Raw genomic sequence first — 11415 nt, 5'->3', positions numbered from 1 at the left:
TAAAAGTTGTGTGTCATTAAAAGCTAATCATTGTTAATGGTACTACTGCTCTATTAGCACATGTATCTGTTCAATTACAAGTGTTATAGAATGTAATATGTAAAGTAAGTAACATATTACAGTCCTCCTTGCAATTAATGTCATTATATGGCAATAACATTGAGTAGTCATATGAATATGGGGAGCCAATAAAAAACATGAGATATGTTGATTTTTTTTACTGTATAGGCTCCTGATTGTGTATGTCACAATTTTGATTTAACAACTGGTATGTGTCACACATACCAGTTGTTAGATCAAAGAAAAAGCTAGAGGACAATTTAGAAATGAGGATCAGAAATCCTTCCCAATTCATATAAATAGAATTAGTGGTCAGATTGATAATTAATATCTCTTGTAGGAACTGCTCTGTCTCTAATATGCCCAAAAACAGGTGGAGTTCTGTCGACATTGATGGGTGTGGCAGTTATAGCATGGTTTATCTAAATGACATTGATGCAATGATCAAGTAGGAATGATACAATAGAAACAATACCATATGGACATAAGTAAATATCTACAAGTATTTAATACATCTACATGTATTTATATCTCTACATAATTTATTTTATATATCAATACGTAACCAAAATACTCTGTATGTCTTTGAATAGTTAGAGGATGTGTATATCATTAGTACTATCTCTTTTTTTAAAATAATAGCAAACAGAAAATATTAAATGGTTTCATTAGATAATATTAAATTTCAATAACATGGAATATCAAATTATTTTCATAAATTAAGTAGATCGTTTTCTTGTTAATCAAACTGGAGAAGACAAACATAGCACACCCATCTTTCATCATTCTCTCATTGTGAGCATTAAGAGCCATGTTTTTTAATCTTTGTGCAGCAATTGGACCTGTGTGTTTCTACTAGTTTACAAAGATATGAAGAACTATTACAGAGAAGAACATGAGGTTCATCAAACTCTATCAGCTTTCCTCCACGTAATATCTATTGTAAGGAAAAGTACATTGTCTATATATAATATCTCCTTACCATGATTTTGTCAGAGTCCATAACTGTGTCAAGGCGATGAGCAATAGTTAAGATAGTACAATGACAAAAACTGTTCACGTATCACTTGTTGAATAATACTGTCAGTTCTGTATACATAAATAGGACACACATCCTTTTAAATAATAGTATTAACTTACTCTAGATCTATATTAGCAGTAGCTTCATCTAATATCAGAATAGTGTTGTGTCGAAGAAGAGCTCTAGCAAGACAAAACAGTTGTCTCTGACCAACACTGAAGTTATTGCCTCCTTCACTAACTGGACTATCTAACTGACCTTCAAGAACCTCTACAACACTTTTTAGTTGAACCTAAAGCATAATAAAACACACACACACTACATTATTATAGACTCACATGTTCTAAAGCTGTCCATATCTTGTCATCATCATAATGTCCAAAAGGATCAAGATTATATCTGACTGATCCACCAAATAACACTGGATCCTATATACAGTACAATAGTTAACATACATATATTACTACATGTAATCACCTGAGGTATGATGGAGATCTTACTACGAAGATCATGAAGACCTAACTGGCAAATTTCTATACCATCAATTTTTATACTACCATGAGGTTCAGCTAATCTAAACAATGCTGCTATTAGAGATGATTTACCTGCACCAGTACGACCTACAATACCAATCTAGAAAGACACATGGGAGATTAAAGTACTGCAATATTCTCATCCACTTACCTTTTCACTTGACTTGATTCACAAGAGATTCCTTTCAATACAAGTGGACCATCAGAAGAGTGACGATATGAAAGGTCATTTAATTCAATATGACCTTTATCAGGCCAGTGTGCTGATGGTAGAAGAGCAGAATCAGTTTCTAAGATGCTTCAGTTTCAAGTTTTCCATAAGCCATCACTCTTTCAGCAGATACCATCTATTACATAACATTTTAAATAAAAGCATTACCTTCCAAAATATTGTGAAAACTTACTAAACTCTCCACTTCACCACTCAGTCGGATACAATACTGAAACATACCATTTAATTGAATAGCATAAGTCAATGCAAGACCAACCAAACCACCAGCATCAAGAGCTACATAAATTCTGTAATCAATTTAAAAATGCTTGGCACAACTTACAATCAGCCAAAGGAATACAAGAAAAAGCCACAGCAATTTATGAACGCAGCAGCTATGTAATCAATTCGTATCCCAAACCATCTATTAGAGCATATCATCATATTAACTAACCAAACAATTATTACCTGACAGTGACAATATAAAGATAGAAAGATTGTGAGTGTTGATTTTGAAATGTATGAAACTGATTCATTGCTATGTTCTGCATACAATAAGATCTAATGGTAGGTAGTCCTTGTAGGGTTAGAGAAATATGAGAATATACAGGACTACGAGCTAAAATTAAGAGAATAAAAGTAATTAACAGAGACATATTGTAATGTACTCAACCTAATGCTTCCAGTCTTTTTATATCACGTGCTGTCTTCAAATAATACCATCTTAGACTTAGAAAGATAACAAGAAGAATCACAGCAGCTATTGTCATGTAGGGAATAGCTGCAGAAGCTATTACTATAACAGCTATGCTTCTGCTCAGAAGCTAAAGAAAAAATTAATAGACAATAGACACTTTACAACACTTCAGAGACAACCTACAAAAACATAATCAAAGAATAAATGAGGAAGCTGGTCATCTAAAAAACCAACGTCTTTTGAGAAACGATTCAACACACGACCTACAATTGTTATTATTATATTTTATTATAACTAACTATAATATTAATAACATACCTATTGGATGGTATCAAAAAAATAAAATTGGAGCTCTAAGGACTCTTCCAAACATGTTATTATGAAGTACTCGTGATGAACGTAGCAGCAACAGAAAAAAATAGAACTGCTCGTAAGGTACCCAAAATTATCAGAGAACCTAAAATACCACCATATATTCCAATACGTTGATCATTTGATAATGAACATCTTCCACTGAGAGAGAAACAATTTAGACTACACTCAGTCTCACATCCAGCCCTGAGAGATAAAACATTTATCCAACGCTATCACAATTTAAACTTACCAATCAGCTATCCACCAATCTGTTATTACTATATTTCCCTAATATAATAAACTCATATGACAATATCTATGACAGTATCATACTAACTTCACATAATATAAATAGAACTAATACAATAAATGTGAATATATATCCTCCACCAGCTATGAAATATTGATAATATGTCTTCATTGATATCCTGCCATGACCACGCTCTTCAGCTGGTACTGACATAGTCTGGATAACTTTCTATATATAAAAAACAATAACATTACAATAATGACTTGTCAAATTACTTCTTTTCCTGTGTCTTCTTTATTATGTATACCACTAATAGACACAGAAGGTACAGATTGAAAAGAAATTGCATCCAGTAAGGGAGGAGTCATCAGTAATGGACCAGACCCTTCTTCATAATCTTCATCTTTCTCTTCAACATTACTGAGAGTGCGTTGAAATGAAACAACAGCTATAGTGTTAGTACTAGTTGATAACTTTATTTTAAACTCTACATGTCATTACTTCTCTCTAATGCATTGCTATTTACGCTTTGTTTTCTAACAGCAAATAAATTTCTAGGATCCTTGTCTTCTTCATTATCACCACTGAGAAAATCAAAGATACCACTGTCTTCTTTTAATACATCAGATGGATCACCATATACTGTAATACAACCCTGTAACATATATATAATATGTGTAGTTAATAACTATTAATGATAGACTTACTTTATTTAATCCTAATACAACATCACATTGTTTAAGATACTGCAGTTGATGTGTTACTAATACAACACATTTGTCTGATAATAGTTCACGAATACATCTAAGTTAAATATATAGTAATAGATACGATAAGATTACACACAAAACATACCTGTCAAAAATATGTCTACTGACTGCAGCATCTACAGCACTAAGTGGATCATCAAGGAGATACACATCAGCCTGATGATATACTGCTCTGGCAAAGATTTACTCTAGCTTTTTGTCCTCCACTTAAAGTCACTCCTCTCTCTCCTACTAAAGTCAGATCACCATCAGGGAGAAGTTGTATATCCTGAAATACAATTAGTATATCAGAAATTTATAACTATACTCCTTCTCTTTATAACCTTGTCTAGAGCACATGCTTCTACTACTGTGTTATATCTTTCTGGATGATAAGGTAAACCAAATAATATGTTCTCTCTCATTGTAGCTGAAAACACCCATGCTTCCTGACTGGCATAACCCACTGATCCTTTGTAACTTCTACAGTACCACTTAAAGCTGGTAGTTCCTTTAGTAGACATTGGAGAAGAGTAGACTAATGAAGGAATCATATAAATTTATAATAAGAACAAAGTCAACAAATGATACCTTTCCCAATCCAACTGGTCCAATAACAGCCATTAATGGTTTAATCTAAGATACATTATATAAAATAGTCTATAATACATATACTCATAAATCACTTACTTTGTTAATAGTAAATGTGATATTTTGTAATGTTGGTTTATCGACATCCATAGCCCAAGAGGCTGTAAGATCTTGTACAGTAACATTACCATCAGATGATAAAGACTGAAGACCAATATCATCACTACCAGATACATCATTGACTTGATGTCCATCTAAAACAACTCATAATTTTAAAAAATTATTGTATTGTATTGTACCTTTTAAATTATCATTACACAGCTCATTAAGTAAAATGAGATTCTAAATATTGTTGTTGATAATTAAAGTAATATTTTATATCATATAACATACCTTAATTCTCTTCCATCCCACTTTAGCTTCTGACAACAGTAAGAAAGCCTGAACAAACAATATGATTGAGGTAATTCGAAAATATGCCAACAAGGAGAGAGTAACAAACACTTTACGAGGTGTGATTTGTTCATCAGATGTATTGACATATACTGAGAATACCACAACATAATCAATGGAAGAGCAGCAATCAAATAAGCTAAGTAGAACCCACGAATTATAAATGCTTTAATAATTACAAACACCTCATTTCTAGAAAATACTAATGAAATTAACTTTAAAGTTTTCAAATCATACTTTCTGATACTAACAACAAGATCTTTAAGGCATATTCCCAGGCATACATTTTAATAACTCTAATACCAGTGATGACTTCATTCATTACTTTTATTCCTTTGTCTGTCAGTTTGAGCTGCTTTGAACCTAAGAGAGAGAGAGAGAGAGAGAGGAAAGTCAGAAACAAACAATTTGTGTAGTCCATGTGTTACATAATTTAATTACCTCAGTTTAGTGAAATCCTAACAAGAACCATTTGTATTGGTACTTGAGATACAACCAGTATAGTGGCTAGCAAAGCACTCCATTGTATTTCACGGTATATCAAATATGTTACAACAATAAGATGTATAGGAGCAATCCATATAAAATGACAATAAAGAAAAAGCCTGTACAATAAACTGAAGAGTTATGTTGTAAATTGACAAACCTACCATATCAAATCTATGAACATCATTAGAAGCTAAATTGACTACATGACCTACTGTTAATTGACCTATGGTGGTCTGACTCAAAGTGAGTATCTAAAGCAAATGTAAGTAAAAGATAATGAAGTCACTCGCTATGTATGATGACTCACTTTCTGATAAATAGCAGATGACATTAAAGTCCTTGTCATCATACCTAACTTTTGACCTTGTAGAAATGCCATGACATGTAATAGTGGTACCAATAATTGCTATAATAGACATGCCCATAGCATAAAGGTAAGCATTACGAGTGTCATCTGATGATGGTGACTCAATAACAAAGTACTCTGTTAGCTGACCCAAAAGTATAGATTGTGAAACTAATAAAGCTGTCTAATTTTTAAATTTAAACATTTTTAAAAAACAATATGACTACCTCAAAAAATAAGAGTATCCCTTGAACAATAATCTTAACCAGAAACATTGAACCAAACAACCAATAGTCTAGGAGAGCGACATCTTCTTTTCTTTTAAATTCTGAAGACCAATACCTACATATATAGCAGTATAGCAACAACAAAAAGGACTGTTATCTACTTGTTAATTTGTTAAGGAGGTAACTAGAATCACTTCAGGAGGATGTACATATAGATCAGACTGTTCTAGACTACGTCGACAACCCAACCAAACTCAATGGATCCACCCAACTAAACAAAATACAATGACAAGATCAATATATGTACATTTAACAACTCTACCCCAAAAAATAATCTTAGATAAAATTTATACTTTGCTTTTCTGCGAGGATCATTAGGTTGCGAGAGTAAAGCTGTAGGTGGAATCCAATCTGCCATGTTTCTAGCCACACCCTTGCATGATGCAATAAGTAATGAACTGAATTGATTACAAAGGATTGAACAGGTAATCTAACAAAAACTATTAGATGTATCTATAAATGATGTATCTATAAATGATGTATCTATAAATGATGTATCTATAAATGATGCATCTATAAATGATGTATCTATAAATGATGTATCTATAAATGATGTGATCTATAAATGATGTATCTATAAATGATGCATCTATAAATGATGTATCTATAAATGTGTATCTATAAATGATGTATCATAAATGATGTATCTATAAATGATGCATCTATAAATGATGTATCTATAAATGATGTATCTATAAATGATGTATCTATAATGATGCATCTCTAAATGATGCATCTATAAAAGGTAATTCTTTATTTTGGTTATGCTTCAAAAATAAACTTCATATATCAGAAAATTATTTCAGAGATAAAAAATAAATGCATGTATATAAAATAATTGGACAAAGAAAAAAGGGAAAGAGTTAAATGGCAACTTCCTGAAACTCAAGTTTTTGATAATTGTTCTTTGTTTAACTAAACAAGCAAAAACGAAAAAGAAAAAAAGAAATTGAAAATCTTATCTTTTCATCTCACCTTTTAAAATTCCTGCATTTGACATCTTCACTTTCAATTGATTTAAGATAAGGAGTATTCCCTAAACAACAGCAAAGTCAATCAATTATTAACAAAAGACATCCTTCACATTCCTTCTCACTACTTGATAGTCAGTTCTTACAATGAGAAGCACAGCTTCAACCAAAATCTTACAGATTCCTTTGTAACCATACCAAGCTGCTTTAATGAAGTGCAGTTTGAGCTCTAAAACAATAGAATAAATAAATAATAAGTATTAAGATAGTACATACTTGTCTTCATCTTGCAAGTCAAGGGCCTCTTTAGGAACTAGACAAGTAAAGGGGTAGAGTCACCATTTACTCAGATTATTACTTTGCATAAATACAGTGTAGCTAGCTATGTCAAATTTCTTTTGCAACACCCTATAAAGCAGTCAATCATCTTATGGACATCTCTCTAGATAACATTAACAATATGTGCCAATGCCAAATATACTATAGAGTCTAGCTATATATTGCCATCTTTGTATGTCTGTATTAGAGAGGGACAATTACTAGGCTGGAAAGATGGCCATAGTAAAGAGGTTCGCCTAAATACTGGTTTTAACTAATAATATTCTTCTCATCTCTCACTATTGTCCACAAGATATTGAAATACATCTTTTTCTCCCTAGTTCGTGCAGCATGATGTAGAGGTGTTAGTCCATTCTGATCTACATTAGTAATCTAGCACCATTTCTGTGGGCCTCCTGATCTATAAATAAATCATGTTGACAAATTATCATTCTATCTAAATAATGTGATAAAATGCTGTGGAATTATAGAGTATATATTTCAAGAGGATTACCTTAAAATTTTCATGGCTGTGCTTACCTTTCATCAATTTTTCCCCGTTCACAGCAATCAAAGAGTGATTTCTGAAGATAGAGTACCAGAAACCACTAACACAAACAACCATGAACAATTAAAGCCATTTTCTTTACTTTAGCTATCAATTACTTGACCGTTATCAAAACACCTCCTCATCTTCTTGCGAACTAGAAAATAATAAATAAGTACATCTCTCAAAACCCCCCCCCGTTACCATCATATACATAATCTTATACCAGTATGAGGTACTGTAATTCTAGTTAACTCACTCTGATAAGTCATATTAGCCAAAGGTAATAGTACTTGAGTGCGATACAGTTCTATCAGCACACAATAGTCGTTAGTGAAAACAAGATAAAACTAGTCTTACAAGTCTGATCTCTCCTCCAAGCCACATCTTCAAGATGACCTGATTCGGGACTCTTGGAGGAGGGGAACCTAATGAACCTTTGTCCCCATTAACTTCAACATGCAACACTGAGTTTTACTAGTTTGACGGATTCCTTCATGTACTAAGTATAAAACAAAAGAGAAAAAAAATTAGTCAGATATACAATCAATGTCTTACCGTTCCATCTTCTGATCAGATGTAAGTCATTATCAGAGGTACAGCTGAAACAGCTAAGTTTAAAAGAGATGTTCATTTTATTTATGAATGCAATAATATTATTACCCTAAGACGACTTTTCCTAATGAATGACTTTTTCTTTCACTTGCGTTGGGTTTATCAAGACTACAATAACACAAGGTAATATCAAAAACTTTTAAAAGGATAACTTACCTCTGTATGTCTAATGCCAATCTGCGGGAGAACATGGCGGAGTTTCATACTCAACAATTAAAATGCCATCTGATAACAGATCTCAACAGATAGTGATTCTTCTTGTCCAGGTAAAAACTTGGAACATCCTGTCTAAGCGACCATTAGAAGCAACTACACAAAAATATACTTGATACTTCTAAAATTAGAATTATGGGATGGTTTTACCTCTAAATATTGCCAAGTCTTTGATAACTGTTGTTTATCATATCTTTCCGCTAGTGAATTTATGAATTTGAGGCCGTAAACTATGCAGCGTTTCTCCAGGTGTTGTGGACAACAAAACCAAGGGAACAGCTATTACAAGAAGAGAATTTTAAAATCATGTAATTATTAAAGAGAGAGAGAGAGAGAGAGCGACGAGAGAGGGAGGAGAGAGAGGGAGACTAACCAATTTTTTTTCTAATCTCTTTCAAATCAAAGTGAAGATCCTTCATATTGTTTAACGTCACTTTTGACACAGAGACTTTCAATTGATGACTTGCACTTACACTACAAAGGAATAAAAATTCAAAAGAACAATATAAAGTAAAAGAAAGGGGTCATCAACTTACCTCTCAGAGGGCCTGTAAAGTACGTAGTGGGTTCCTTTCTGATCAATCAATGCTTTGTTTTGTAGAACAATCCTCTATAAACTTGATGGCTTTAATTTGCAGGCTTCACCATCAATTTGTACAGGCAGAGAATAAAAGTGTACAACTTTATATGGTTTGACACTGTGCTATCGTTCACCATGAGCACCCATCAATAATTTGGGCTATAAAAATACAAAATCCTTCAAGTAAATTATGCTGAGGAGAGCAATACATTTAATGCTATAACTTACAAAGGTGGAGCCCAGAATCCAAACTATTTCAATCAGTCATCATTCAAAGCCTGGGCCCAAGTTTAAACTAATTTATAAACAATAAACAAAACTAAAAATAAGAAAAATCCAAACTTACTGCGCCACTAACTGTTCCTGGTGGAGGTGCACCCCAAGCATTATTCCCAGCACCATAAGAATTAATATTAAGAAAGCAAATAGCTTCAAGGCGTTGTTGGCGTATTATGGTGTGAAATCTATACCATCACCCTGACAACAATGATATAAACAAAATGTAGTAGTACTAGTATCATTTAAAGTCATAATTTAGGAATATTATCTAATAGTCACTCACACTACAAACAGTACTGCCCAATTACCACTAATTTAACATGATCTGTTGAGATTGGCAAACTTTCTTATGACAAGATCTGTCCAGCTAGCTACAGAAAACAACAAACAGACATTGAGTTGATATCACTAGCAACTAGAGAGACATCAAATATTTGGTGTTCTCTATCACCTTACCTTGGAATAAAAGAATTTGTTTTAAATCTATTGTTAAACTTTTGCGGATTAGCCTCTGTACAAATTAAAAAAATATAACATTTATATTTTTTAATTTTCATAATCTTTACCTCTGCTCGCATGAAAATCTAATGAACCTGAGCATCACAGCACCAATACTAAAGTAATTGTTGATGACATGAATTGGGAACGTCATCTTTACCGTCTAAGTCAGCCCAATTCTAAAAACGGATAACACCAAAACGGACATGTTTAACACAAAGTACTATGAATCACATAATTAACTTAACTTCTGGATTAGGGCCATACTGATAACATCCCATCTATCCATTTCAACAATAGGACATCTTCAACGTTGCATTAAAATGTTGTCTAGAGTTTCATCCCATAAGCCTAATAGAGAAACATGAATACTATAGATACATTAAGTCATTAACACATAATATTTAATCAAGTGTTTTAATTAATTTTACTATGTAAATTATATGTCAGTCTAGCACAAACTGAAAGTGTATAACAAAAATATGCAGTCACAACTCCTTTTTAATAATAGTTTAAGATCATGAACTAATTGTATAAGTGAATGCATTATCTATAATAAGGTCATATTTGAGGGATAAACTTAATAGGATAGAAGATGTACTAGTATAATGACTTCATTGATACTTCAATAGAGCTGTATATACTGCACACTTAATTACTATCAAGTGATGTATTTATTATAATAAGGTCATATTTGAGAGATAACTTAAATAGTACAGAAGATGTACCAGTATAATGATTTCATTGATACTTCAATAGAGCTGTATATACTGCACACTTAATTACTATCAAGTGATGTATTTATTATAATAAGGTTCATATTAGAGGGATAACTTAAATAGGACAGAAGATGTACTAGTATAATAACTCATAATACTTTAATAGAGCTGTATATAATGCACACTTAATTACTATCAAGTGAATGTATTTATAATAATAAGGTCTATTATTAGAGGGATGTAACTTAAAATAGTACAGAAGATGTACTAGTATATAAATAATTCATTAATACTTTAATAGAGCTGTATATATGCACACACTTAATTACTATTGAACATATGCAGTTTAAAAGAAGAATAAGAAGTGATTGATACTACTATCTACTCAATTGAAGTCATATTCATATAACTTCTTAATGTATTTTATTTATATTTAGCTCATATTTTTTACCTACTTTTAAAATTAGTTATTTTATTGGGCTGAAAGAGTAGTTAGTAACACTTTCTCCATTGAATTCACAATTACCATTAAAAACACATTACGTATTTAAATAATCCTTACAGCTCCCCAGTTTAAAACTGCTGGTAGGTCATTACCAGTGCCAAGTGGTAGGACCGATACGGAGGAATGGTC

General features: G+C 32.2%; 1 pseudogene; it reads right to left on the bottom strand.

Annotated features, from left to right (window-relative positions):
- Positions 1–945: 945 nt before the first annotated feature.
- Positions 946–8683, bottom strand: LOC121392014 (annotated as a pseudogene).
- Between the last annotated feature and the right edge of the window lie 2732 nt (positions 8684–11415).

Source organism: Gigantopelta aegis, unplaced genomic scaffold (genome assembly GCF_016097555.1).
Source record: "Gigantopelta aegis isolate Gae_Host unplaced genomic scaffold, Gae_host_genome ctg3262_pilon_pilon, whole genome shotgun sequence".
Classification (NCBI taxonomy): Eukaryota; Metazoa; Mollusca; class Gastropoda; order Neomphalida; family Peltospiridae; genus Gigantopelta; species Gigantopelta aegis.
The sequence above is the reverse complement of the archived record's forward strand: the minus strand, read 5'-3'. Positions and strand labels throughout refer to the sequence as shown.